The 27,695-nt window shown below is 35.1% G+C and overlaps 2 long non-coding RNA genes across 10 annotated transcripts in view; one reads left to right on the forward strand and one right to left on the reverse strand.

Annotated features, from left to right (window-relative positions):
* Window positions 1–4,221: 4,221 nt before the first annotated feature.
* On the reverse strand, window positions 4,222–24,176 carry LOC122240407. 2 transcript variants are annotated; one of them, XR_006220123.1, is made up of 3 exons: window positions 24,091–24,176; window positions 21,487–21,543; window positions 4,222–4,486 (listed from the first exon to the last, which is right to left on the reverse strand). It is a non-coding gene; the product is annotated as an uncharacterized LOC122240407 (long non-coding RNA). The 2 variants fall into 2 exon arrangements; XR_006220124.1 differs by lacking the exon at window positions 24,091–24,176 and adding an exon at window positions 23,877–24,031.
* Window positions 23,783–27,695, forward strand: part of LOC107179968 — a 225,957-nt gene continuing 222,044 nt past the window's right edge. For 7 of the 8 annotated variants that reach the window (XR_006220115.1, XR_006220120.1, XR_006220117.1 and 4 more), the window contains exons 1-2: window positions 24,233–24,334; window positions 27,198–27,303. This is a non-coding gene — a long non-coding RNA (uncharacterized LOC107179968). Of the gene's footprint in view, window positions 23,920–24,232; window positions 24,335–27,197; window positions 27,304–27,695 lie in introns of those variants that run through there. The other variant, XR_006220121.1, reaches the window with a different exon arrangement.

The raw sequence follows: 27,695 nt of genomic DNA on the forward strand, positions 1-27,695 counted from the left end.
TGTAAATTGATATTTGTTAATGCAATTATTTAATTAATGTCTGTCTCTTTTAGGGCAAGTTCAATGAAAATAAAAATACTGTTTTCATCACTATTTTATCTCCAGAATTGAGCACACATTGTGAACTATACTGACAGGCTCGGTGAATACTGAAACTGTAATCTGTTATTTTAAATCATGCCTTATACCTGGGGTGAGGAGACCTCCATTCTCATTTGATATCTTTTATGATTTGGTGCATGATCTTTCCAGGAGCTTTAGCTTCTATATATTCACTTATTGTTTAACTTTGGGCAAGTTACTTGACTTTTCTTGAGACCATTTTTTTCATCTTGAAAAACGACTAATATTACCAGCCTATTTGCAGGTGTCAGGGATATAAAATGAGATGATATACATTAAAGTGCTACATAAAAACATTGTGGTTTCATAGAATATAAGTGATTAACACAATTAAGGCATGGCTCTGCCCTAGATTGTTCCAACCAGAGATAGCTCAATATGCATTCAAGTTTGATGACATTCTTTTCCCTAAGAGTTTTTAAAAATTTTTGTAACATTTCTCTAAAATTTTGAATGTAGGCCAATACCTCTGGTAATTATAACCTAGAATAATAATACTGTTATGCTACAAAATATGAGAGTTGAGAAGATAATATAGAGTTAAAAAATAGTCAAATATCTTTAATAATATATGTCAACTGGGTATTTTCCTTAGTGAACAATGCTAGACGTAGAACTTGACAGCCATATACTAGATTAAGTGAAATGATCGATATATTACTGACACTATCTTTATAAGCCTGTATGTATATAATTTATTGTGCTCACCACACATATATGATTGTGCTGTATCTAATTAGTAAATGAGTGAGCTATTCCAATATCATTATTTTTATTTTGAATCTAATATTCTGTTCACTTAGCTGACGTCTAGGCTTTTGCTTACTAGAATTTTAGCCTCAAGTCCTATTATTTTTTAGCAACATGTTGATGTTCAAAAGGCATGTAAAGATAAGTTATATAAAACAAAACAACCTTTAGGTAATAGGAAAGTATCAGTGTGAGCATAACATATTATTTCATGAATCATCGATAGATACCAGTTCATTTAGTAACACTAGCTACAATGTTGATTGCTCAGAATCTCCTAATGAGGAAAGGATTTGTAGTCTATGTATTAAAAAATTGTAAAAATGATATTGGTTTCAATAGATGATTTCCTGGCATATTATCCACTTAGTGATTGCCAAAATCTGAATCATATGGATTCAAAGTCAGGAGAGAAATTGGAAATCGAAGAGAAGCAAAAAATAAATCTGAGTAGCATTATCCAAAAGATAAACCTCAGATTGATTAAGGATGTTCAGCAAGAGGGATGAGAGGAAGATTAAAGGGAACCCCAGGCATTTTCCTATAATATCTTCAGAATGACAAAATCATTAGAGTCTCACAAATTTTTATTTAGCACCTAGTAAAGCTAAAAAAGTTCCATTAAATGAGAAGACCAAACAAAATAGTTTTCTCTGGTTTTGCTAATTCATGGAAGATAATTATAGAAAGATACTTGAAGAAAACACTAAACAATATTTGTTGCAAAACTAAACTCCAAATAAAGGAGCTTCAGAGAAAAGCAATCATGACTTTGATTAGATGCTTGCAAAAAGAAATTATAGTAGACCTAGGAAAATATATTTTTATGATAGAACTACATCCTATTCTAATTTCTCTTTTGCCTGTTGTGTCACATATATTCTGTACTTAATAAAGTTGTCCTTGATAATGAGGATTTGGATGATGTTGAAAAGTATGAAGCAAGTCTTATGTTTGGGATTCAAAGAGATGACATTATCTAAGCAAAGTTTAAGGGAAAAAAATTCTGAGTTGTACTTAATCCTTATTAAAATATTATTTCAATTGCAAAGATGCACTGTGTCTGGGTTATGAGTAACACCAGGTAAAGTTTAAAAAACAAAATGGTAGGGGCACCCGAGTGGGTCAGTTGGTTGAGTGTCTGACTTCAGCTCAGGTCACGATCTTGTGGTTTGTGCACCAGAGCCCTGTCAGCTGTGCTGACGGCTCAGAACCTGGAGCCTGCTTCAGATTCTGTGCCTCTCTCTGTCTGTGCCCCTCTCCCACTCGTACTGTCTCTCTCTTTCTCCCTCTCTCTCTCAAAAATAAATATTAAAAAAATTTTAAAAAACAAAATGGTATGATACAGTCTCTACTTTTTTCCCCCACATTGGTTTTTATTAATTTATACTTTTGGCTATTTATTTTTATTGTTAACTTCTATGCATTGTTTCTTTAATATCAGGACTATGCATTCATAATCATCAATTCATGTGGCTCTTCAATTCTTTTATCTAACTTTGGCGTCTATCTCTCCCATCACTATTCTGCACCCCTCTTTTCAGTCCCTGCCTAATGGTACTTACTCGCTTGCAGCAAAATATCTAGGAAAGCTTATGAAAACTCTTCACACTGTAACCACTTAAGGCTTGTCCCTGAGGCCTTAGCAGATCCCACTCAAACACAGGAAAAGTAATCCATCCAGCTCATGCTGCACTTCATGCGTTTCTAGAATGGCACATAGAGAGTTTTAGATGATGATATTTACATCATAGAAAGTTTCCATATTTGGATGCTGAGTGCGGAACTGTCTCAAAACAGAAACACTGGTAACTCTCTATGATAAATATTTGTTAATATGCCACTGAGACCAATAGTATCTGGACTAGTTTCAGTTGCAGAACAATTTGGGAACGAACTGTAATTGGAGACACAATTAAGCAACTAAGCCACTAAGCCAATCTGAAATAGGACAGGAAATGCTGCGGTTTGTTTTTGTTTTTAAATACTCATGGAAATTATTAAACATGATTTAAATAATACATTTTCTTTAATACAGAAATTCATCTTTGACTTAATTCACCATATTATAAATATATAAATTGGTTTCACATAGTTTGGGTTAAGATAGTAAATTCTATGTAATTTATTTTGAAGTACTCGTTTAGTTACTCACAACGAATTAGTTTTTTGAGTTAAAAGAATTCCTTCGTCCTTCTAAGAAGAAGCACCTTGAATCAGGAAGGTCCAAATCTCTATTTGTAGCCACCTTGTGGCCCCGAGGAAGACATCCAATTAGTGAATCCACAGGCTGAACCGTGCCTGGACAGGCCCATCTTTCTGCCGTATGCCTTCCACATCTGAGTCAAGACCCTCTCCTGTTCTGAACAGAAAATTTGGAATAGCAGGCCCACCCAACTTCCGAATCTCTTTTATTTCCCTAATTCTCTAGTAAATTACATTGTCCTCACTCCTTTCTCTTTTATGTTTTAATTTTCATTTATTTTTAAGACAAATTATTTAGGCCGAATCAATGGCATTACATGCAAAGTTTGTAGAAATACCTAAATGCAATAAGTTCTCTACTCCTATTAAATGCTGATCATAACAATTGAATAGAATGAAAACGCGATTGGCAGAAGCCACTAAACTCTTAGATGCCAGAAGGTTCTAAACACAAAGACTAGGTACATGGGGACTGTCCTTACTCACCAGAAACAAATGTATGTGTAGTAGCATCACAGGATGAAGACTGAAGCCTTAAGTTTGATGAGAGATGTTTTTAGAGATTGAAGTATGCTACCGAAATAATTTTATTACTACTACCATTACTATTATTAGTGTTAATACCACCATCCTTGCTCCTTCTATTGCCATTATCACTTCTACTATTGCAACTACTACTTTATTATCACTACTACTGCCCTTATTACTCCTTTTACAATCATTACTATTGCTGCTTCTACTACTTCCCCTGCTACTGCTACTATTGCTACTATTATTATTATTACTATTATTACCAGTGCTTGCTGAGCTCTTATTATGTACGTACTGAATGCATGATACTCCATTTTTAAAAAAAAAAATTTTAATGTCTATTTATTTTTGAGAGAGAGAGAGAGAGAAAGAAAAAGAGAGAGCACAAGTGGGGGAGGAGCAGAGAGAGAGGGAGACACAGAATGTGAAGCAGGCTCCAGGCTCTAAGCTGTCAGCACAGAGCCCGACACGGGGCTTGAACTCATGGACCATGAGATTCTGACTTGAGTCGAAGTTGGACACTCAACTGACTGAGCGCCCCCATGGTACTCCCATTTTGTATGAAATGTATTATTAACCCTTACAGCAAACTTACGATCTATTTGTCTTTATTCTCACTTTTTATGATGAGAAAAGTAAAATTCAGAGGGGATAGCAATGTATCAAGTTCACAGAATACCATGGGTTAGGGAGTATGAACCCAGATCTAGGTCCATAAAATTCTAAATCCTGTGTGTGACAGTTGTCACTATGTCCTGATGCATCCCATGATGAGTTGCGTGGTGAGAGACATTTCCCTTCATCGCCACCAGCCAGCTTATACAGGAAGCTTTAACAGACAAATGAGGAGATGCAGTTGCTGCAAAATGTGTTTATTCTGCCAAAGAACAACATAAGTTTGCATGAATATAAACTTTTATACTGAATCAAATTTCTTTTTTGTGTGTGATAAAAAATACGGAATATGAGATCTACCTTCCTAACAAATTTCTAAGGATGCAGTGCAGTATTGTTAAGTATAAGTGAAATGCACAGCAGATTTCTAGAACTTTTCATCTTGCATGATTGAAACTTCATTGACATTGAACAGTAACTCTCCATTTCCCCTACCCTCAAACTCCTGCAATCTCTAGTCTACTTTCTGCTTCTATGAGTCCCAGTAAATTTTAGATACCTCATGTCAGTGGAAGCATACAGGAATTGTCTTTCTATGATTGGAGTATTTCACTTAGTATGATGTTCTCAAGGTTCATTCATGTTTTAGCATATGACAGGATTTCCTTCTTGAATTGCTATATAATATTTCATTGTATGTATGTACTGTGTTTCTTTATCCATTCATTTGTCAATAGACACCTGGTTTGCTTCCTCCTATTAGCAACTATAAAATAATGCTACAATGAGCAAGGAAGTGCAAATATCTCTTGGAAATACTGATTTCTGTTCTTTTGTATAAATACCCAGAAATAGGATTTCTAGATCTTTTGGTAGTTTTTATTTCAATTTTTTTTTTAGAAACCTCCATATTATTTCCCAGTGTGGCTGCATTACTTCACAACAGAGCATAAGTATTCCAATTTCCCCACATCCTTGCTAGCACTTGTTATTTTCTGGGCTTTGTTTTGTTTTGATTTCTGTTTTACAATGACCATTCTAACAGATGACAGATAATATCTTGATGTGGTCTGATTTGCATTTCACTGGTGGTTAGTGACTTTGAGCATCTTTTCATGTACCTATTGGCCATTTGTATGTCTTCTTTTAAGAATCACATATTAAATAGTGTATAGTACTATAGGAAAATAATTTAGTAAATGGATATTTAGTATGCATTCATATATGTGTTTATATCATAATATACTACAAATATCAGTGACTTCTGCAAATTGAGTTTCAAAATTACCCCCATTCCAACTTATTTTAAAATTTCACTATTTTTTGTCAAGACTTGAAAATGCTAACTAATGGCATTGTTATATATAAAATAAGGAGTTTAAATTTTGCACATTGGTTAGTTATTTGAGAAAGCGTATAAAAACATCAAGTAATCACATAAGTGTTAGACTTTTGGAAATAGTTGAGGAAGAATGAAATTATTACATTGAAACTCATAGGATCTATATTTGGACCTTGGGTAATATCTAATTAAACTCCTTCTTTATCTTAACAAACAATATAATGATAATTTAAAGATCTGATTTTTTAACTCAGAAATTAGTCTTTGCCTTAACTCACTAAAAATAAATAAATAAATAATAATAATAATAATAATAATAGTAATAATAATAATGGAGTGAGGGGCACCTGGGTGGCTCAGTTGGTTAAGTGTCCAACTCTTGATTTCAACTCAGGCCATGATCTCCTGGTTCATGAGTTCAAGCCCTGCATCAGGCCTTGTGCTTTGTGCTTGGTACTCTCTGTCTCCTGTCTCCCTCTCTCTCTGATCCTCCCCTGCTCATGCTCCTGTGCCCATGCACTCCCTCTCTCTCAAAAATAAATAAACTTAAAAAAAAATAATGGTGTAAACTTCAAGTAGAAAATCATTAATATTTTAATAGAATGCATATTTATAAACATAAGTCTGAATAGACTAATTAACTCTACCAAATAGCTGAAACAAAGCAGAGCTCTTGATTAAAACATCAGAATTTCTATTGGGAATTAGAAAAGTATTAAAAATGTAATTAAGTTAAAATCTGGGTATATGTGTCAGCCCAAGTACTTACAATACAGAAAATCAAAGGGAAAAATACAAAGAATAGTATGAAAATCCTTAGTGGTTCAAAGGCTACAAAATGTCAAGCTATAACTTTAAAATTCAGGCAAACTTAATCCAAGAAAATTCTAAGTTGTTTTGGATGGTTAGATTAGATAATGTGTGACATTAATATACATTTATAAATGAATCATTTATGCCTGAGGCATATACTACTGGCACTTTTATATTCCTTCTTATCTGCAACAAGCTTTATTCTTCTAGGTGTTTGTGGGGCAGGGGCATATGTACCAGCCAAATAAAGTAATTTACGATTGTATTATTGTATTGAGTGTATGTGCCCATACATATTTATGCATCAAAAAACAGATCATTAAGGCAGTGATGTTCATTGCTGCAGGGCATGGGTTTTGAATCAAACAGACCTCAGTTTTAATTTCAGTTTTGCTACTTACTAGCTTTGACAAGTTAATTTACCCCTCTAAGTCTTAGTTAACTTATACATGTAATAGAATTAATCATCTTACTTTTATGAGTTGTTGCAAAACTTTTATGAGTTGTTACTTTTAGACTTGTTACAAATAGTAAATGAAATAGTATATAAAAAAACTGGAGTTTCTTTGCACATAGTAGGGCTTACTACTCATAAATGTTGTAAGTAATAAATGCTAACACTGCTAAGTATTAACTAAATTAGTCTGTTATGTTAGATAAAAGTAAATATTTACAGTCTAAATATATTGTATATTTTGCCATTTATACTATTGAAGTGTATTGAAGAGGCAGTAAGAAAATTATTTGCTTATTTAAACTGTACTGTTTTTTATTTATTTGCTTATTTAAACTGTACTGTTTTTTGTGAATGGCAAAAATTGTACTATAATGCATGATCATGATGACTAAAAATACAGAGTTCAGTAAAGAGAAACTTAAATTTCTTTCTCTATCTCCTTCAGTACTCCTGAACTAACTATAGTTAATTTAGCTTCCTTCTTATTTAGGCAAATATAAATATAAATATACACTTGTTTTTTTATTTGTTTAGTTTTTAAATAATAAGGGCATGTTGTATATGTTGCTCTCTAGGTCACTGTAAGTGACCTAGGTCACTCTCTAGGTCATTTTCACTCTAGGTCAATGTAAGAATTTAGCTCATTCTTTTAAATTGCTGTATAATGTTTCATTCTGTGTTTATTTCATAATTTAGCTAACTGTATATTCATAGACATTCCATATAAGTATCTTAAAGAAAATGGATTATATAAAAAATAGTATCAAAAGTAAGTGTAAAGGCCAAATACACAGACATTTAGTCATAAACATAAAATAAAAACAATACAGTTAATTTATTTCTTACAGACTGATACCCTTAGGTTACATTAAATAAGACATTCAATATAATACAATTTTATGACATGAAAAGAAGATTACCAGTTTATATATTCTGTGCACTGTTATCTCCCAAAGATAAAATGTCTTGAGTCTGAAGAAATAAATTATTGGCAAAAGTTGTTGACATGGAAAAGCCTGTAATTTTCTAAATGGTATCAATAATAAGTTTGAGACAAGTTGATTGGGAACATATGCTTGGATTTCCCATTACTAAATGCATAATGCATTTGAGTTGGGGTGTCAGTAAGTACGTAAACAATCTGATTAGAAAGTGACTTATCCTGAGGTGTCTTGTTCATTCCTGTTGCATTAGCTCATAGCATGTTTTAGCTGTGGTCAAATATTACTGAAATTACTCTCCCAGTTGTACACCTTTCTCTGAGAAAAACAAGGAGACATTTCTACTTCTTTGTATAAATGGTGTGGGATAGAGAATTGTACAACCCTGATTAACATTAGTTAATCAGGATAAGTGAAAGGGGCTTTGCTGAGAGAGGTAAACCATAAGAGACTCTTAAATACAGGAACAAATTGAGGGTTTCTAGAGGGGTATTGGGTAGGGAGATGGGCTGAATGGGTGATAAGGAATAATGAGGACACTTGTTGGGATGAGCACTGGATGTTTTGTGTAAGTGATGAATCACTAAATTCTACTCCTGAAATCATTAGTACACTAGATGTTATCTGACTTGGATTTAAATAAAATTTAAAAATTAAAAAAAAAAGGAATAGACAAAAAAAATAAGACAGATTGGGATATTCTTTTCTTTCCTCTCCTCTCTTTATCTCTTTCTGTTCTTTTTTGACTCCTTTACCCATTTTCATCCTCTGCAGCAGCTTAATTTTTTTCTATCTTTCATCCTGATTTTGTTTTGCCCTGCTTATGCTTACTTCTACCCCAGAGAACTTAACACTATTTCTGTCTTTAAATAGCTTCTGAGAATGGAGGACTCCAGAGGTGGGGTAAATCAAATTAGCAAGTGAATTGTCTGTCTCCTTCTGAGGGAGGATGCATTCCCCGGAAGGACCTCTAGATGTCTGACCTGTGCACCATATTATGCAGCTGTGCCATTTACACGCTCAGCCCGAGAGCACACAATTTCAAGCTAACTTTTCCCTTTTGAAAGAATGCATTTCCATTCATAATACTCATCCACCGATCAAAGTTATTTTCCTTCTGAGATGCATGACAGTCCAGAAATGTTTTGTCATGAGTCTGCCATTGCTCTTAAAATGCCATTAGATCTACTGGAGGAATGCATTTCAAATCAAATCATAGAATTACTTACATAAAATAGCAGCTGTTTTTGACTCATTTCACAATACTATGTGAATAAAACAGTTCTAGCAGCTGGAAGAACAAAACGGTCTTTGATAACACTCTAATTATTTATTATGACTGCTTTGATGTAGCATTTACATGAACACAAGTTATATTTTTAAAAGCCAGAAGGAAATTAAAAGTAAACAAAAGAATTGCACTTCTGACCAACTTCTTTGCCTTGAGGTTATTATAATTGGGCAGCTGCTAGATATTTTTTCATATTCTTTCGGTTCCTTCATTCCGCCTTCTTTATCAGATGTGCACAAAATTACTAGGATGTTTAAAATAACAAGACATAGAGAAAATGTCATTGTTTTTCTTTCAGTAGAAATAAAATCAAACAAGCAAAACAAACCAAATGTCAATTATGAAATTACCCTCCAATCCTTATTGTTTACATTTTATAAACTCATAAAGGATATTTTCCCCAAGCACTATCCTTGCTGAGTGTCTTTAAGTTAAATGTTCTTTAATATTGGGACATAAGTAGGAAAATAAAATAAGATTCTAGTAATGGAAGAAATGTGCTCAACCACTTAATTTCCTTTGGATGAAATCCTTACAAGTAAGAAGCTCCAAATATGGGAATGAATTCTCACAGCTTTTACCATTTGCATAGGGAAAATAGACATAATTGAAGAAATGATTGATTGAAGGAGAAATGTGTAGTTACTAATGGCTTGGGATGGTATGTGTGCATCTAATGCTATTCTGTTATATATATGGCTGAAGATGGAGGTTTCCTGAAACCTGATAATCATTCTCTTTTCAACACTTAGTTGCAGGTAATTTATTGAAATGGGTTTAATGGAAAGTTGGACATTCCAGAGAAATGTACAGCCACTATCCCCATGTCTGGTGAAATAAGCATTTAAAGAAAAAGATGATACTTCACGTGTCTACATTAAGCAAAGCATCAAGATAGGAGAATGGAATTGTCTCTACGGATTCTAGAGCTCTAGGATTTGTACAGACAGGCAGACCAAAGAGAGGAAGTGTGAGGGAAATGGAGGTGAGGGTAGGGCGGATTCGTGGGGCAGAGTCACATGACTAAATGCTCTAATAAACAACACAAGGAATGAAAGGATAGAAGAAACACAGGGTAATTGCAGGAATGGAAAGGAAAACCCAAAGTGATATCCTCACTGTTCCTAAACACCCCTTCCAGACTTTTCATTCTTCTCTTATTGTTCTTCATATTAACATTTTCCCTGCCCCTACTTTTCTCTTGTGTCTGAAATACATATCTTCCATTCTTGAAATGCAAAGCCTTCACTATTCCCTTGGTCCTAACAATTCTTTGTTGTGGGGCTGCCCTGTGCATTGTCAGATATTTAACAACACCCATGGTCTCTACCTACTAGAAACCAGTTGTAACCCCCTCCCCACAAGCTGTGGCAACCAAAAAATATCTCCAAACATTGCAAAATGTTTCTAGTGGTTTTGGGGCAAATCATCCTGATTGAGAACCACTGTTCTAATTTATTGCGTCTAGCATTGATTTATAATTTAATATTTGCTGACTTCAGCTGAATTCTATAGATACTTATTAATCATTTTATGAATTAGCTGCTGAGGATGCAAAATTAAAAATAAGCAAAACATCTTCTCAATAATGAACTAGATCATTAGATGTGTGTACCTTAAGCTTCTTAGAGGAAAGTAATTAAGGAAGACAACAAACATTTACTGAACTTCTCCTGTATCTCCAGCTCAGCTGTAAGTGCTTTTCCAATGTATTAATGCATATAACTCTTATAATCTATGGAATCAAATGCTTACTACCTTATATTTCCTATCCTTCATTCTTTTTTCATAGCACAGTATTTTATTTGCTACTTAATGGATATTTATTGCTTGATTGATGGATGGAAAAAGAAAGGTTCTGTACCTGTAAATCTGCTATTCCTTGATGTGAATGTGTGTGCATGTGTGTGTTTAAAAAATTTCTTACCACCCTTCCCCCTTTCCTGAAGGAGTGGTAGTATTTGACAGCACCCTTGTAAATGTATGATAGCAACTTGTAAATTATTTTTAGGTTTTTAGAAACAAAAGCTTTCATCAGGAACACCTCATGGTTGTGTTTTGTCCAAACTGAGAAAGTTCTTCATTGGCAATGAAAGAGTTCCTGCAAACTTGAGTAGTTATAATATCCTCTTCAATTGCTTTCTTCTGTCACATCAAATCAGATTCACTTCTCTTGCAATTATTTGCATCTTCCAAAATAGGCATCTCAGAACTTTGAAATGAGGACTAAGGCACAGTTTATAGGTGTGCAGAGAATGTAGCCAAGAGTCTAGAACTGGAAGAGCTGCACAGACTGAGACTGAAGTTGGAGCAAGAGGGCCGGACTGAGCTCTGACCATTGCCTGGAGACCCAGTTGAGCCCAGAGCTTCTGCTGCCTCGAAGCCTCCCTTATCTGCAGTCTGTGTAGAGGTCACAAGGAGATAAGGGACAGCAGCTGTGCTAGGAGAGTGGGTGGCTTGTAAACGAAGTCAGCACTTTGACTCGATGCTTTATTAGTGTTTTGAGACAGGGCAGTAGCTGTGCAGTGTTTAAATGGGTCCTAATTGTAATTGCCTTGACATTTGCCTAGTAGATACCCCCTTGGGATGTGGGAGGATATTTCCTCCCTAAGCAAAACTGATCATAATGTTCCTTCCAAAATGCATGCCTCATTGTGCTGATCCTACCACATGTTTTGAATTATGCTGGGTCACTATTCAGATGAGAAGGAGCAGATATATCTATTACTTATGAAATAGAAGCCCCCCTCCACCAAAATATGCTTATAAAGAGATTCACTTGTGTTTCTGTAAAAATACAGATACCTGGGTTCCAACCCAGACCTACAGAATCAGAATTTCCAGAGGAGAGGCTTAGCAAAACAATTACACGCAAATAAACAGTCTTATTTATTTAGGGTTTCGTAGATGATCCTTACAAGAATTTTTCAAAAATATTAATGGAAGTAGAACTGTATAACAAATCTCATGAATGGCTTTGGAACTACTTCATCTCTTATACCTACTCATTGTTAAAGACTGTAATTCAGAGGTTAGCTTTGCTATACCCCAATGCTATAAAAAGATTCTATCATTACAGTTGTATGTATATGCAATCCATGCCATAAATTATAGGTATCATCTCTTACACATGCATATAATATACATCTTATATACTATTATATATTAAGACATTATATATTAAAGGGAGAAAAGAAACAGTGGTAACTTTCAGCTTTAATGTAAAATTAATGTTTTGATCACAAGAAACAATTGGAGAGTAAAAAACCTTTTGAGAATAGGCCTTGAAATCAGGCAGGACTGGGTTCAAATTCGGTTCAATTCACATATGGACTAGCTATTACTGTTATTGTTAGTATTTTGTCCTAGTCAAGGAGACAACAATAAAGGACTCTGGTAATTGTTCACACCTAATATCCCAACAACTAGAATATCTGAATAACCTCGACACTCTGCAACCTCTTTTAATTTAGCAAATAGGGAGAGAAGGAAAGATAAAAGGGAGAAAAAGGAGAAAATAAAGGTAAAGAGACCTCTTTAGGTTACTTTGACTTGGCATAAAGGAACAGAACACAAAGCAAAGAAACCAACAGAAAATCTGGCACAAGATATGACCAGGAGACAGCACCAATAGGCAGTGGATTTATGGAAAGATGCTCAACCTCATTAAAATGAGGGAAACGCAAGTCAAGACAATAAAGACACAGCTTTTCACATTCAGCTGATCGGAAAAATTTTGAAAAGACTGATTTCTGGTGGGACTGCATATTGACATCATCACTTGGAGAGCAATTTGGGAATATCTAATAAAGTTGAAGCATTGTGTGTTCTTCTCAGCAATTCCACTCCTTTTTATATACCCTAAAGCAGTGCTTGTCCAAGTCGAATGTGCTCCTGGATTACCTGAGTATATCGTTCCAAAGCAGAAATACAGCCTCTATTTATAAGGTCTGAAGTGGGGCCTCAGAGTCTGTATTTCTAACAGGCTCCCAGTTGATGCTGCTGCTGCTAATGCACGAATGAACAACATTTAGAGGCTCTCTTGCTGGGTGGACAATGGGAGTTGTATAAGAAAGGTTATTGCGATATTAATTATAACAGTAAGAAATTAGAATTACACATATTTAATAAGGGTTTGAAAACATGTACGGGAATGATATCCCCCAACTTCAGGACAATGGTTTTCTTTGGAGAGTGAAAGAAAGGGATTAGATGAAGAGAGACATGCAGGAGGCTATAACTGTGTGTGTGTGTGTGTGTGTGTGTGTGTGTGTGTGTGTGTGTGTGTTTAAAATTCTTTTCAGTGAGAAAACATGTAGCCCTCCTTAGGGCACATGTTGATAACTGGTTCATCATAAAAGTGGTCAAAGATGGGAAAGTTGTAGTTCACCTCCATGGCACAAAGGCCAATATACCCTATTCTTGGTCCTTGAGGACCTAAAAATGGACCTAAAAATATTAGGTTCTTTCTTCTAAGAGGTGACGAGATAGAGTAGAGAGGGCTGCAGAATGTACCATTCTGATCTTGGCTGCAAAATCCAGCTTCGGTGTTTACTACCTGTTTTGTCTTCAGCAAATCATCCAGACTTGCAGAACCATGATTTTTTTTTAAATCTTTAATTTAGGAAATCATAATGTCTACCATCTTAGTAACATGAGAGACACATTTGTAAAATTCCTGACAGTAAAAATTCAGAAGGCAAAGAAATAAAACAAATTTATAGTGGCAGAGGATAATTTTAAAATAGCAAATAAAGGGTAAGGTACAAATGCTTCTCTTGCCTACATTAGCATGGTTCGTCAGGAGAGGATAGGTAGCATTGCCAAATCAAAACTGACCCAAAGGTTTTGTACACATTATATATAAGTCATGGCATTAAAAAAAAGAGGTAAGATGACTTTCACTCACATTTAAATAATCATATAAACTGGATGAACTTGCGCTAGGCAAAGGCTTGCAGGGGGCACAGATGAGAGCTGGTGGGCGTCCAAGGCAAAGTGGACTAATTCCAAGAGGAAGACAGCTTTTTTTGTCAAATCACTATCTATTTGGAGAGAGTCTTGTCCATTCCCTGTTAATATACTTAAGCATTTGCAAAGTATATTGGAGAGAGGGAAAGATGCTTTTATACTGGAGAGAATTATCTGCTGAATATTTCCACTGTAAATCTATTTAAAATGCATTTCTCTAAGTGGGTACAAAGTGGGGTCAAGGTGATGGAAAGTCTCTCTCTCTCTTTTTCATATCCTAGCCATTAAAAACAACAACAAAACAAACACACAAACAAACTAGTCATAGGGCTGGAAGCAGAGAAATAATTTGTGAACCCTCAGAAAAAAAGCTTTAGATTTTTTTGTTGAATAACAAAAGTCTCCCATGAAGAAAGTCTCTTTTTTCTTTATTCCACACAGTACATGCTTATGGTGAATCATCTGAACCAGATTCTGTTAATGTGATGCTACATAAAACAAAGCACATATGTGAAATCCATCCTACCATTCTCTAGCCCGTGGGGGCAATATAACAATTGGGCTTATTCCCTGGTGTATGTCCCTTCTGGAATGCTTTACCAGGCCATGGGCTTCTCTATGCTTGACTTCGCTTTCAGTACCACACTTCACCCTGTAGGACTCCATGCCTCAGGACACTCAATGGGACAATGCTTTTTGGGACTTTGCTGAGGAGGGAAAATGGATTGCAAAAGCTCCAATTCCTCCTCCCCTTTGCAGCATTGCCCTTGCAAAATCTATAGTATTACCAGTTCAGATTCAACTAGTAAATGTAATTTTTTCTAATTGAAAAAGACTGTTCAATTTCAGAATACATGTGGCTCAAGGGACAAAAGTATCAGTTTGAGCTAATTTGGATTTTCTTAAGTCTCCTATAAGAAATTGAAATTCATGGAAGGGAGAAGGGTATCCCATATGAAATCTTCCATTTATGTTAACTTGATCATGTACCTCCAGCTTGACATAGACTCTCCAAGTCTCATCTTCTTCAAGTTATTCTCTTTGAAAATTCTGCCCTTCCACCACAAAAATTTTGCCTCATTCCCAAGTAAATACACTGATTTTTGCAACCTGTCTGCAACTCACGCAGCATTTTAAAGTATGAGCCAAGTAGTATCAGGTTTCACCTGATGTAAAAACATATATTGTAACTCCCGTTTTTAGTTTTCCCATTCGTGAGTGAGATCTACAGGCCTGTAGATTACCTCAACCTAAGAGTTCTTAAACTTTAGCATGGACAAGAGTCACAGTGAGGACTTGTAAATACATTTTGCTAAGCTCAGTCCCAGAGTTTCTGATTCAGTAGGTCTAGAGTAAGATGCAAAAGCTTGCATTTCTGGCTAGGTCCTAGGTGCTTCTGGTGCTGCTGGGCCCTGGAACATACTTTGAGAACTGCTTCTTTAATGTAAGCATATCTACCAAGGGCAGTTTGCAGTTTGTGTATTGCGTAGTGAGCTCAGACTCTCTGGTTTAACTTCTAGTGCTCCAACTTATTAGCTATGTGACACTGGCCAAGTTACTGACCTTTCTGTGTTTCAATTCCCTAGCTCTAAAAGGGGGAAATAATAGTGTCTTCTACAGAGAATTGTTACAAGGATTAAATGAGATCAGAGGTGCAAAGCACTTAGAACAATGCCTGTCACAATACTGACTCAACAATATTGAGGTAAGATACCATTTTCAAGTAGCAGGACATTTCTCCTGCCCTTTGAAATCAGTGTGTTCCCATTTTTGTGTTTGTTTAACCTATTCTACCACAGGGACTTTCATCTGTATAGAAGTGCAATACTGACTTTATTTTAGAAAAATTTCAAGCTTACAGAACATTGTAAAAATGAATGTGGCAAAGACTCATAAATATACGTACTATGCAACTTTGTTGAATGTTAGTATTTGGCCACATTTATACAGAGGGAGCTGTTCTTATTTTAATGTTCATTATTATCATGTATAATTTATGCCATTGCTATACATGTGCATATATGTAAACATGATATATTGCTTGCCAATTTTTATACCTTTATATAAATGATATTAAACTATACACATATATCCTCAACTTTGTTATTCACAAAATATGGTTTTGATTATTCATGCTACTCGATATGATTTATCACATTTTGTAAAAGTGACATAAATTTTTTATCTATTCCCTTTTAGTTTATGGGATTTTATTTTTCCATTTTATTATTTAAAAATTTGCAAAAACAGTCTCTCTCTTTCTCTGCCTCTCTCTCTGTCTATGTGTGTGTGTGTGTGTGTGTGTGTGTGTGTATGTGTGTATTCAGAGTTTGTATCTCTAGATTGTTACTGCTGAGTTAAAGAATAAGCACATCTTCTAATTTACTAGATTATGCCAAATTTCTCTTCAAAGTAGTTGTTCCAATTTATACTCAGACCAGCAGTGTATGAGTCTCTGTTACTCACATTCTTACCAACATTTGGTATTGTTACATTTTATTATTGTTATTTTTACCAAATTGGTGTAAACGACTGTCTTATATCATTACTGTTATATGTAACATAATATTTCTAGGTGTGTAGCAAGAGGATTTCAAGTTATGCAATGCATGGATTGCTCCTGGGTTTAGAATCTATCACAATTACATTAATGGATATTCTGTGTTTGAGGAAAAAGACACTCATCTTGATTAAATACATGGGATTTAAAGAATCCTTTTAATAGTAAGCATATAGGGAGTGGGTAGTGTTGTTTCTGATTTTCCTACTGTATATTCTTTATATATATAATTGAGTTGATTCTCATAGCATTCACATTGTGTACGTGTGTGTGTGCACTTGACAATATACTTAATGCTTTTATATAAATATTAGCTGTCAATGTGTAATTGCAAATATCTTCAGAACAAAAGATGCTAAGTTTTAAAACTAAATGACATTACTATATTTATTACGTACAGCTAAGAAACTTCAATGTTGAGAAACTTGACAAAAGTTTAGCTAGTTGACCAGCTAAGAAGGTCTTCATTTCTTGAGCATTAGTGATGACTAAAACTAAACGTATCTTTTTGCCTGGAAGCCACTGGTCCCAGATGGGCACCTGGGTCAATCACTTGATTCCTTCAAATCTTTGCTTATATGTTGTTTTCTTTTCTTATGACTCTTCCCTGACAACACTAGTACCATGTGTACGTGTGTGTGTGTGTGTGTGTGTGTGTGTGTGTGTGTGTTTGCACTTGACAGTGTATTTAATGCTTTTATATAAATATTAGCTATCAATGTATAATTGCAAATATCTTCATAACAAAAGATGTTAAGCTTTAAAAATAAATGGTATTACTATATTCATTAGGATGGTTTTCAATTTGAAAATCCTTTATATGTAATAATGCTCTGCATAAAGAAAAAATCTCCAACCATTTTATATAACTTTATCCTTTGTAAGAAAAAAAAAATAGCCCCTAGAATATATTTTATTCAAGTGGTCAAATTATAAATAAAAGGATCGAAGGGTATCTGTCCACATATCAACTAGAATTGTTACTAAAACAAAAAACGCAAAAAATAGAAAAAAAATGTGTATAGTGATATATGAATAAAACCACTAAGCCTAAACTATGTGTATGTAAAAAAATGGTCCTGTATAAGGACTCATCTATGGAAAATTCTGCAGTGCTCACAAACCATATGTGCTCAAAGAGTAAGAGGCACTTTCTGCAGTGACTTCCATATGAGGTCTTGTGCAAATCAGCTGACTTCTACTGTATGCATAGGTTAGTTAAATTCTGGAGAAAAGGAAAACCCCAGAAACTGAATATCTCCCAAGTCACTTCAGAGTATTATGAACAAATGAGACTTACTTAGTAAAACCTATTCATTGAGATATATATATATATATATATATATATATATATATATATATACACACACACACACACATATACATATATATATATCTATGTGTGTGTATATATAATTATATATGTATAATATATATCATATTATTGATATAAATGGTATATGATATATGTATAATAATATATATATATTATATATAATGCCTCATAGGTACTAAAATATAGTTTCTTCTCTCATCACAGTTCAGGATGCTTCTATTTGCATTTTGGAATCATTAATTTTAACATAATTTTTGATGTCTTTCTTCCTGGCTGTTATTTACCTTGGTGGTCTTAAAGAATCTGGGTCCTGTTTTCTATCCCGTGATATATTGCCACTCTTGAGTAAAAGTCCTTGTGCAATGAAGAGAAGTGGTTAAAAATGGATTGCAGTTCTCTTACTTGCTCTTGATTTGCCAATTAAAGAAAAAGGCACTCTATCTTTTCTTGTGCTCCGGAGTCACAGATATTCTGCAGCCACCTTTCCATCACCTTAATGGACTCAGGTACACACCTGGGTAATGATAAGCCCCATTACTGCCACTTTGACACTTTTATGTGCTGCTGGAAATGTTTCTCCTGAATTTCACAGTTCAGTGCCACTCTTTGGATTTAGGACTTTGAAATTTTCTCTTCCAGTTTATTTTCTGAAATGCTTTCTTACTTTCCATCCACAATAACTTCATAAAACTGCCAACACCTCTAAAATCAATCTTTTTCCCTTAAACACACTTATGACATGGTCTTACGAAGTACTTAGCTCTTAAATTCTTTTCTCTGCTTAATGGTTTCATACGTGTTTGAGGAAGACTCTGCGGAGGACCTAGAGAGTGTGCGATTAGTGACATTTCACTTTCCATCTCTACTATTTTAGTTCTGGTAACTAAAGTGACAGGTTTCCTGAAAGTTTAGGAGGGACACGTGTCATAAATAAATACAGCAAGTTCTTAGGAAAATTAATTTACTTAAATCCTCTGCTCAGGGACAATGACACGGAGGTAGAGGACACAAACTCAGTGGAAAAAGTTTTTTTTCCACTTGAGGGTCCTCCAGATTCCTCTGCTACTCAGTTTTAGGGACAAGTCTCTTAACAGGTAACAGTCTCATCTGTCAAATAATGGTGTGCAAGTTTCTTCTTAAAGCATTTCTGTAGGATCAAGTAAATCCGTTATGTTTTTAAAGCCCATCATTAGGGGTTGTTATTGTGATTCGCAATCATGTGGCAGATTCAGAAATTTAACTCACTCCTCAGATATGCAAGGGAAGATTAGCTTCTTTGTTTTTGTAATTGATCTAAGCTTCCTCAAGAGCCTCTCTCTATCCTTGGAAAGCAACTGGAAAGTGGAAGCCGCTGCAGTGAAGAGCAAAGGGGAGATGCATCAATGGCATTTCTCTTCAGCTTTAAATAGTCTCTTGAGCATGACTCATTCTTCTTTTGAGAAAGCCTGTCTTTTATATTACCTCTCTGTATTCTGCTTTGTTCCAAGATGGTGTCCAGGTATGTAGGTTGGTTTAAAGATTTAAAAAAAATGCATCAGCTCCGTGATAGGCAAAATAATGAGCCCCCCAGAATACCCATACCCTGCTACCCAGAACCTATGAATAGGTTAAGTTACAATGCAAAGGGGGATTAAAGTTGCAGATGGAAATAAGCTTGCTAATCAGCTGACCTTGAAATAGGGAGATTATTCAGGAATATCGGGGTGGGCCCAATGTAATTACAAGTGTCCTTGCAAGTAAAACAGATGTGGAAGAGTCAAAGCCAGAGTAATGCAGGGTGAAAAAAGGCTAAAGATGGAGAGGAACCATGAGCCAAAGAATGCAAGCAGTCTCTAGAAGCTGGAATAGGCAAGGAAATGGATTCTCATCTAAAACTTCCAGAGTAATATAGCCCTGCCAATACCTTGGTTCTATCCCGGTGAGACCCACTTCAGACATCTGTTCTCCCCAAATTTAAGATAACAAACTTGTGATGTTTAAACCATTAAGTTTGTGGCCATTCATTATAGAAGCAGTAGGAAACTCATACAAGGTCTGTGGCATATTTTCTTGATCTTTGCGACTCCTTATGGCAAATCTAGTCTGACTGACGGCCGCTGAGGTACACAACTAGTTCTGTCTGGCTTTTCCCGCTGGTTCTTATCACAAATGTCTGTGGTCTCCACTGTTTGTCTCTGACACAAAGTCCTTGCACTTTTGCTTCTGTGTCCTGATCTCCTGGCCATCTCAAGAACTCTGCTTTGTCTCACTGAAGCATGACATGCTAGACTACGTGCAGACCGTGGAGTTTCAGGTGTGATGCTTCATGCTCATCTATCTACACACCTCTCTTGGCTGTGCTGGGGCATCACCCCCCAGGTTTGAGTTGTGCCACCCAACACGGTGGTTTGCCCCACAGTTTTAAGGGAAAACTGACCAAAAGGTCTTTTTGTTCTAGTTTTCCAATCACTCTATCTGACATGCTGAGGAGGGTCAGGCACAGAGTTGTAACCGTCCACTTCCCAAATCACTCTCTTCTCTCTTGTTTCTCATTCTCACAATGCTCAGAGCTACAAGAAATGTGCTTCCCTCACCAACCTTTCTTTTTGTCATGTTCTGCATTCCTTCTGTCTCTAGTTTATAGATAGTAAAATCCATGCTGTAGTGGGCAAGCTTGAATGTTGTTATGTAAAAGGCAGTTAAAATAACTTACATTCTCTTTTTCTCAACCTAGTCTGATTTTCTAACGTATTGTTTTGTTATGGGCAAGAAATTTGACTCTAGATTGCAAAACCAGAATTTTACTCCCTCTTCCACTTTGTATATATGTTGCATAATTTTGATCCTTCAAAGAGGCAAGGCCATGCATCTAGAATATTATTGATAAGGACAGCCAAATTCAAGAATGTTAAAAGAGAGAAACCATTGAATATTATTCTCGCCACACCAAAAAATGTTGGATTTTTTGGTATTATATATGTTAATCATGAAAAAAGGGGTTATATAACTGTGAGAAATAATGGTGAGGCCTGTTAGTTAAAATGTTCTCATATACTTAAAATGTATATTGATTATTGTGATTGTTATTAATCTTTACTTAAATCGCATGCTTCAGGTTTGAATTAGGAAATGGCAAGAATACTTATTGACACTTGGATTCTAAGTGTGCTGTGTATTATACAAAACTGGTGATAGATACATTTCTTAGGGTTCTTGAATACATTGTATTTCTGGAATGATGGTGCTACTGCAGACTGTAAGAAATCACTTCATACATTCCCTTGAATCCCCAAAGTATCACTTACAAACCTTACAAATATTGCCCTCGAGTCTAGAGACATCACTGTCATCCTCTCAATGTTAGGAAACTATTCCTAGGCAAATGAAAGCTTGCTCTTTCCTGTCACTTGTATTTCTCTTATAATATAGACATTGGCAATTGACGATCACTTCATCTCTGCTTCTTCTCTCTCTTTTCTTTCTCTGTAGAAGACATTAGTTTTTTTTTCCTTAAAAATTAAGAGTAAAGTGCATCTAATATTGCAGAAGAACTATATGACACCAATACTTACCTCTCAACCTCAATGATATGAAATGGTCTTTTTGTTGACAGTCATTACTTAGGTTACCTAAGTATAAGAAGCAAAATAAAATAGAATTATTGACAGTCTCAGAATGGTCCTGACTTCTCTACATGATCTCCATGAATGATACCATATAAACCCATGGCTTTTTAAATTAACTTCCATGTTCCCATTTCTAACTATTTTATGGTATAAAATAGTCAACCTCTAGACCTATATTTAACTTCTTGTGAGGTATCTCCACCTATCTTACTTCAAATTTATGTATGTCTCAATCAACACTAATATTTCCACTCATTTCACCCCTCAAATAGTTTCAGATATCTTATTTAATGGTTTTAGATATCTTACTTAATGGTTACCATCTTATTGACCATTCAAGCAAAATCTTCAGTTATCACTGTGGTAGCATCCCTGGATTCACGCTAAGGCCCCTGACACATGAGAAAGTCCCGCTAAGAACAGTAAAACTAACTCACAGCTTCCCATCAGGTGAATGCAGACACGTGAGCAAAGCCATCCTACATCAGCCATCTCCCAATGGGCTTGCAGATCTAACAGCCAAATAAGTGCTGTTGTTGGAAACCACTAGGATGAGGGTATTTACAATGCAGCAGTGGATAAATAACACAGCCATTTTGCCCTCCTCTCTTTTTTATGCTCCACATCCATTATGTTTTCATATTCTGGACTTGCATCCCAGCTCTGCCACTTGATAGCTCTTTGATTAGGAGCATTACATAAGCCCTCCTGCCTCAGTTTTTTTAATGTGTGAACTTGGTATGAAGATAGTACCTACCTGTTTCTGGATTAGAACAGTTTCTCCCAAGAGTAGGCCCTCAATGAACACAGTGAACATTATTATTGAACATACATTGATCATGTTGTCAACAGTAAGTGTATTTTGTGGAATATGTTTTGAATAAGATGTTCCCCCAGAGGGTTCCATAACCAAATAAGTCTAGAAACCATTGCTAAAATACCACTTCTTGAGGAAAGTTGTAATACTGAACTATTTACTTCTGGTTGGTGCCAGGAAAACAGCAAACTGGATTCAAGTGCTGCTACTGGAAAGAATTGATCCTGTGGGGCTGAAGAACCATGAGAGGAATAGGAAGAAAGCAGGGAGAAAGCAGGAAGTAGCAAGCTTCAATTTTCTCCTCTTACCTTGCTTTCTTTCTCTACTTCACCCTAATGGGGAGCCAGTTTAGGGAGAGGAAGGAATGTTAAGAGCCTTAGTGCATATGTCACAAAGCAGAGTATAGGACGTTTGGTTTAGAGATGAGAGTCAACAGATAAATAATTTGCACCCAGTATAAAGAATGCATCTCAAATATTATGTCCTAAGTATGAAATTGACAAGATATAAAAAAATTAGTTAATTATTCTATAAGTGCTAAAAGGTAAATATTAAGACATTGGCAAAGAAGTCCCAAAATGCTTTGAAAAAAATTAGCATGCTTTACACTATCCCTTATGCAATTATGGATGTTGAATATATTCAGTATCAGAAGTTGAATATTCCTGTTAAAGCACTTAAAACCCTTTCCAGTAAATCAGTCATCAGAATTTCAGAAAATCGATTATGCAGTAAGTTTTAAGAAATCAAGTTTTGTGAATTGACCTAGCTAGTCTTGAATAAATGTTTACCATGATCATCATTTTTATTACGATCATTATCATTATTAACTACAGAAAACAGTCCAAGCGCATTGGGGTAACATATGCACACATAAGGTTGATTTGGCCAGCCTTCCCTATACTTTTCCGTATCAGTACTTTTCTTCCTGCTTTTGGCCCTCCTAGAAGCAACAATATCTTATTTTACTTTTTATCTCTAGCCGGAAGCATAATAACTTAAACATAGAAATTTAATAAATGTTGTTTTTTAAAAGGCTAGCGTAATCTAAGCAGTGTTCAAAACTTTAGCAAGTTTTTATATATGTCTTTATATATGTGCATCATCAATCCTAGCATAAGAGTCTGCAAACTATGGCCTTCACATGGGCCAAGTCCAGCTACCTGCTATTTTTGTAAATCAAGTTTCACTGAAACAAAGCCACATTCCATTCACTTAAGTATTGTCCATGGTGGCTTTCAAGCTAAAATGGCTTAATTTAGTAGCAACAAAGATTTGTATGGCCCACAAAGCCTAAAAAATTATTATCTTGCCTATTACAGGGAAAGGTTGCCTCCACAGATCTATGATTATAAAGGTTTTATTAATACCAGATTTTTTTTTTCCTTTTAGAAGCTTGGAACTTGCTAGAAAATAGTAATTATGGGAAATCAAGATCCACTCCTGGAAAGTTAATCACCATTAGAAGATAAAGGATTCCGTATCTTCATAGGTTTTCTCTCCCATTAATTTAAACTACCTGCATTCATGTTTTCCTTTCCACATATCTTTCCATCCATAAGGTAGTGCTTTCATTTTTATTTTATATGCAATTAATATGACCCAATTTTCTAGCTCATAGATTATTATTATTATTTAAATCAAAACTAATTTGAGCCTCCTTTATCCCTCTCTTCTTCAGTGGGTTGGCACTCCTATTAATAATCTCAAATCTCCAGGTTGTTTACTCACACCATTATGTCCTCATCAGTCCGCATCATGAATGGAGCTAGAACTCACAGGGAAGGTAGAAGTTTGCATACATGCTGTCTGGAAAGCACCATTGCTTCAGAATCATCCACTACCTTGGCATGTTACCAAAATGATGTATGCAGCAATTATCTGGCCAATCCAAAGGGATTCTATGCTCACTACTGTCATCATAATTGCCATTGGAATGTGAAGCCAATGGAAATAACCTGAGAATTAGCCCTAAGTGTAAGTCACATTTTACCTCTTCCCCTTAACTAGATCAATCTCCTAATGGTGAGGACTCTTCAACTGAGCTCTATGGCACAGCATTCCTATCTAAAACACTTATTTGACACAAAGTGTCTGACCTTATATTTAAACTATGGACAGTGAAGGAAAAGAGGGCCTGTCCTCCAGCTCATTCTGACCAATACATGCCTTAATTCACAGGTCTTGGCTCTTTATTTACAGTCACACAGTCTTTTCCTTCTAAGCAAACTCACGACTCTATGATGGCCATGTCAGGGAAGGGGTGCAGATTTATCCATGTACTTGTCCACTGTTTATCTGCCCTTATAGGAGTTTAGTCTTTGATGGGCATAAACCTAGGCTCAGCATTTTCTTGGTCAACTTGTCTTTTGGGGAGAGTCTTGGTTTTGTTTTCTTTCAGGTAAACTTATTCCAGACCAATGTCAATCCATCAGAAATATTCTAATAACCCTAAATCCCCAAAGTAAAGGATTTTTATCTTTTTTGTTTAAGATCCTTCTTCATCCCTTTTGCAGTTTCATCTTTTCAACAGCTTTAGAATAGTATTGCATAGTATTTGGTAAAAGGTGGGATTCCCACTGTTCAGTCCGAATACTGCTTTATTATTATACTCTTTCCCTGGGACAGGATGCTAATTTTATGTGCTGAAAAGAATGGAGTGATTTCTCCCCAAACAAAAGAAAGTGCTCTGAATTTACTTGTTCTCTTGACCTTTCAACATAGTAGGAACTACAAATTTAAAATGTAATTCTCTGTAACAACAGTCACCAAAAATATATATGCTCTGCCATTTCAAGAGCACTACTATATAAAGAAATAGAAGCAAAATTCAGCAAAAAATTTGTTCCAAAGATTGCATTGAAATGTCTTTCCTTATACAAACATAATTAAAATTAACTCACTGAATTTAAACAAATGTTTAGTAATTGGTTTGGAGCAATACAACGTTCTAATCCAGTAATTCTATGGACTTGGCTCCTTTTAGTCATTCATTCTTTCGGATTCTTTTGCGGTTGTTTTCTTTATTTCTATCTAGGGTTTGTTGAATTATTTCTACAAGTTCTGGACTCAGCTTGATATTGCAAAAAAGTGATTCTTTTCTCTTTTTTAATCTAATTTATTATTTTAAAACATTACTTGAAAAGTATCTGAATTAATTTAGAATTTTGAACTGCCTACTTGTCCTCACCATCAATTGGTTTGTTATAGGCTCAGAGAGAGTTCTTTGGAATTGGGAAAAGAAAATGCAAATGAAAGTGTGCATGCTCTGTCTGGTGGATTCTGTTGGCAGAAATTGTTTTAGGCAGTAAAGAACTGTTGCTGCCTAGGAACAGATTGAAATTGCATTATAAAAAGGATCCAGACTTTATGTTTTCCAATACATGTTTTTTCCCCACACTATCTCTTTTAAAAATGAAGTACTTTGTATTCTCCAAGGAAGTTACCTTCTAAAAACCCATGTACAAATGCTTTAAGATGCACTAGCCTTTTCTACAAGATCTTGGGTTTCTATTACTGGTCCAAACCAGGCATATTAGAATTAGTTGTTCTCCATTCTTCCATATTTTGACAATCTCCTTACTTGGTCTTAAAGGCATGAGAGATAGGCCACCTTCTTTTATAACGTTTGACATGTCACATAATCTTTTTGGATTTGTTTCCTTTTCAATTGAGTGAAAGGATTTGGCTGCCAAAAATTATTTGTGAAATGGATTCCCTAATAAGGTCTGGCATACCTCTAAAATGATATGATTCTATGAGAATTAAAAGATGTTGAAACTTCTTACTCATCACTGAAGATATCGATGTTGTATGCTAACCAAACATATGTAGCAAAAAATGACAATTCCCTTAGAATTTAACCTTACCATTGCTTTGGAGGAAATTTATAACAGCACAGGTAAAATGCAGATAGTCGCTGGGCAAGAAAGCAAATTTGAACAGATGCTGTATAAATATCATCAAGCTCTGAAGGGATAAAACAGAGAAAACCTGTGAAGCAAACAAAGCTGTATAGTCCAAAACCGAAAAAAAAAAAAAAAGGAAAAGGAGAGAAACTACATAAAGTAATAACGTTAAGGAAAACTAATGGAGACTATGTCCATGGCATAGGAAGCATCACATAAGTCTTACAAGATAATGACAAATGTGTTGATGAAATACTAGCCTGGGAACAAGGAGCAGGCAGGTCAGCTGGGTCTTGGTCTATATTCCTTCTTTCACGTGACAGAAAGAAAGAAACTGTTTTTTAATTGTTCCTGTGTGCCATGAATTGTGCTTATGCTTTCATATATATAATTTCATCCAGTGTTCAGACCAACCGTAGAAAACAGGTTGAAGTTATTTCTGTTGTATAGAATAGAAAATCTGAGGCTCAACTAAAAATGTAAGGAACATGGGGAAGGTCATACTACTAAATTAAAAAATCGTTAAGAATTTGAATCCCAGTTTGTCCGATCTCTAAACTTCTTTTCCTCCCACTCAATGACTTTTGTAATAATGGAGATATTTTTACTGTCTTCAGGTTAAATTGCATTTTCCAAATTAGCAAAATATAATATTCAGTTCTGAGATACACATAGTTCTTCACATTTTAACATAAATCATGATCTGACTTGACAAGTAATTGTATGTCATAGTTTGATTAGGAATAATTTTAAATCTCTTAGTGGTACATGGGACAGTGTTATTTTTTTTTTTTAAAAATGACACTTTAGATTTAGATTTATTGAAGTATGATAATGTTTACATCTTTATAATTAAGTTTAAATAAACAACAGTATGTTGTTTCAAATGTAGCAAGTCATGAAAAATAGGGCGCTTGTTTCTGTGTTCACAGAGAAATAAGAAGTGTGGAGTCTATGTCCCTGTTCTCCATTGCCTGATACTTACCAGCGACTGCAATGTCCTCACATGATGGGATGCTTGACCAAAGGAAAGGAAAGGTACCAAGGGTCAAATTATTTAGGTTTAAGCTTCATACTAAATTATGACCTCTTACCAAAATGTTTTGGTTTTAGATAAAGCAAAACCCTTAATGAAGTATTTTAAACTTTGCCTGTAGGATCTGAGAATGGTCATGATGGCTTACGTTAAACAAAAGGTGGAAGAAAGTACATAAAATCACATTTTTCTTTAATAAATTATACTTTACCAGCTCACATAGTCTGCATTTAAACTTACTATAATATGGGTTATAGTTAATCCTACATGTCAGCTTAATTGTCTGTGCTACGTAACGACCGGATCTTCTGTAACAGTAAAGATTATGTTGACTCAAAGAAGAAATTTCGAAGATTCAAGTTTCCCCCAGGTCAGTAGGTGAATGGAAGCATAC

This window comes from Panthera tigris, chromosome B4 (genome assembly GCF_018350195.1).
Source record: "Panthera tigris isolate Pti1 chromosome B4, P.tigris_Pti1_mat1.1, whole genome shotgun sequence".
In the NCBI taxonomy this organism is placed as follows: domain Eukaryota; kingdom Metazoa; phylum Chordata; class Mammalia; order Carnivora; family Felidae; genus Panthera; species Panthera tigris.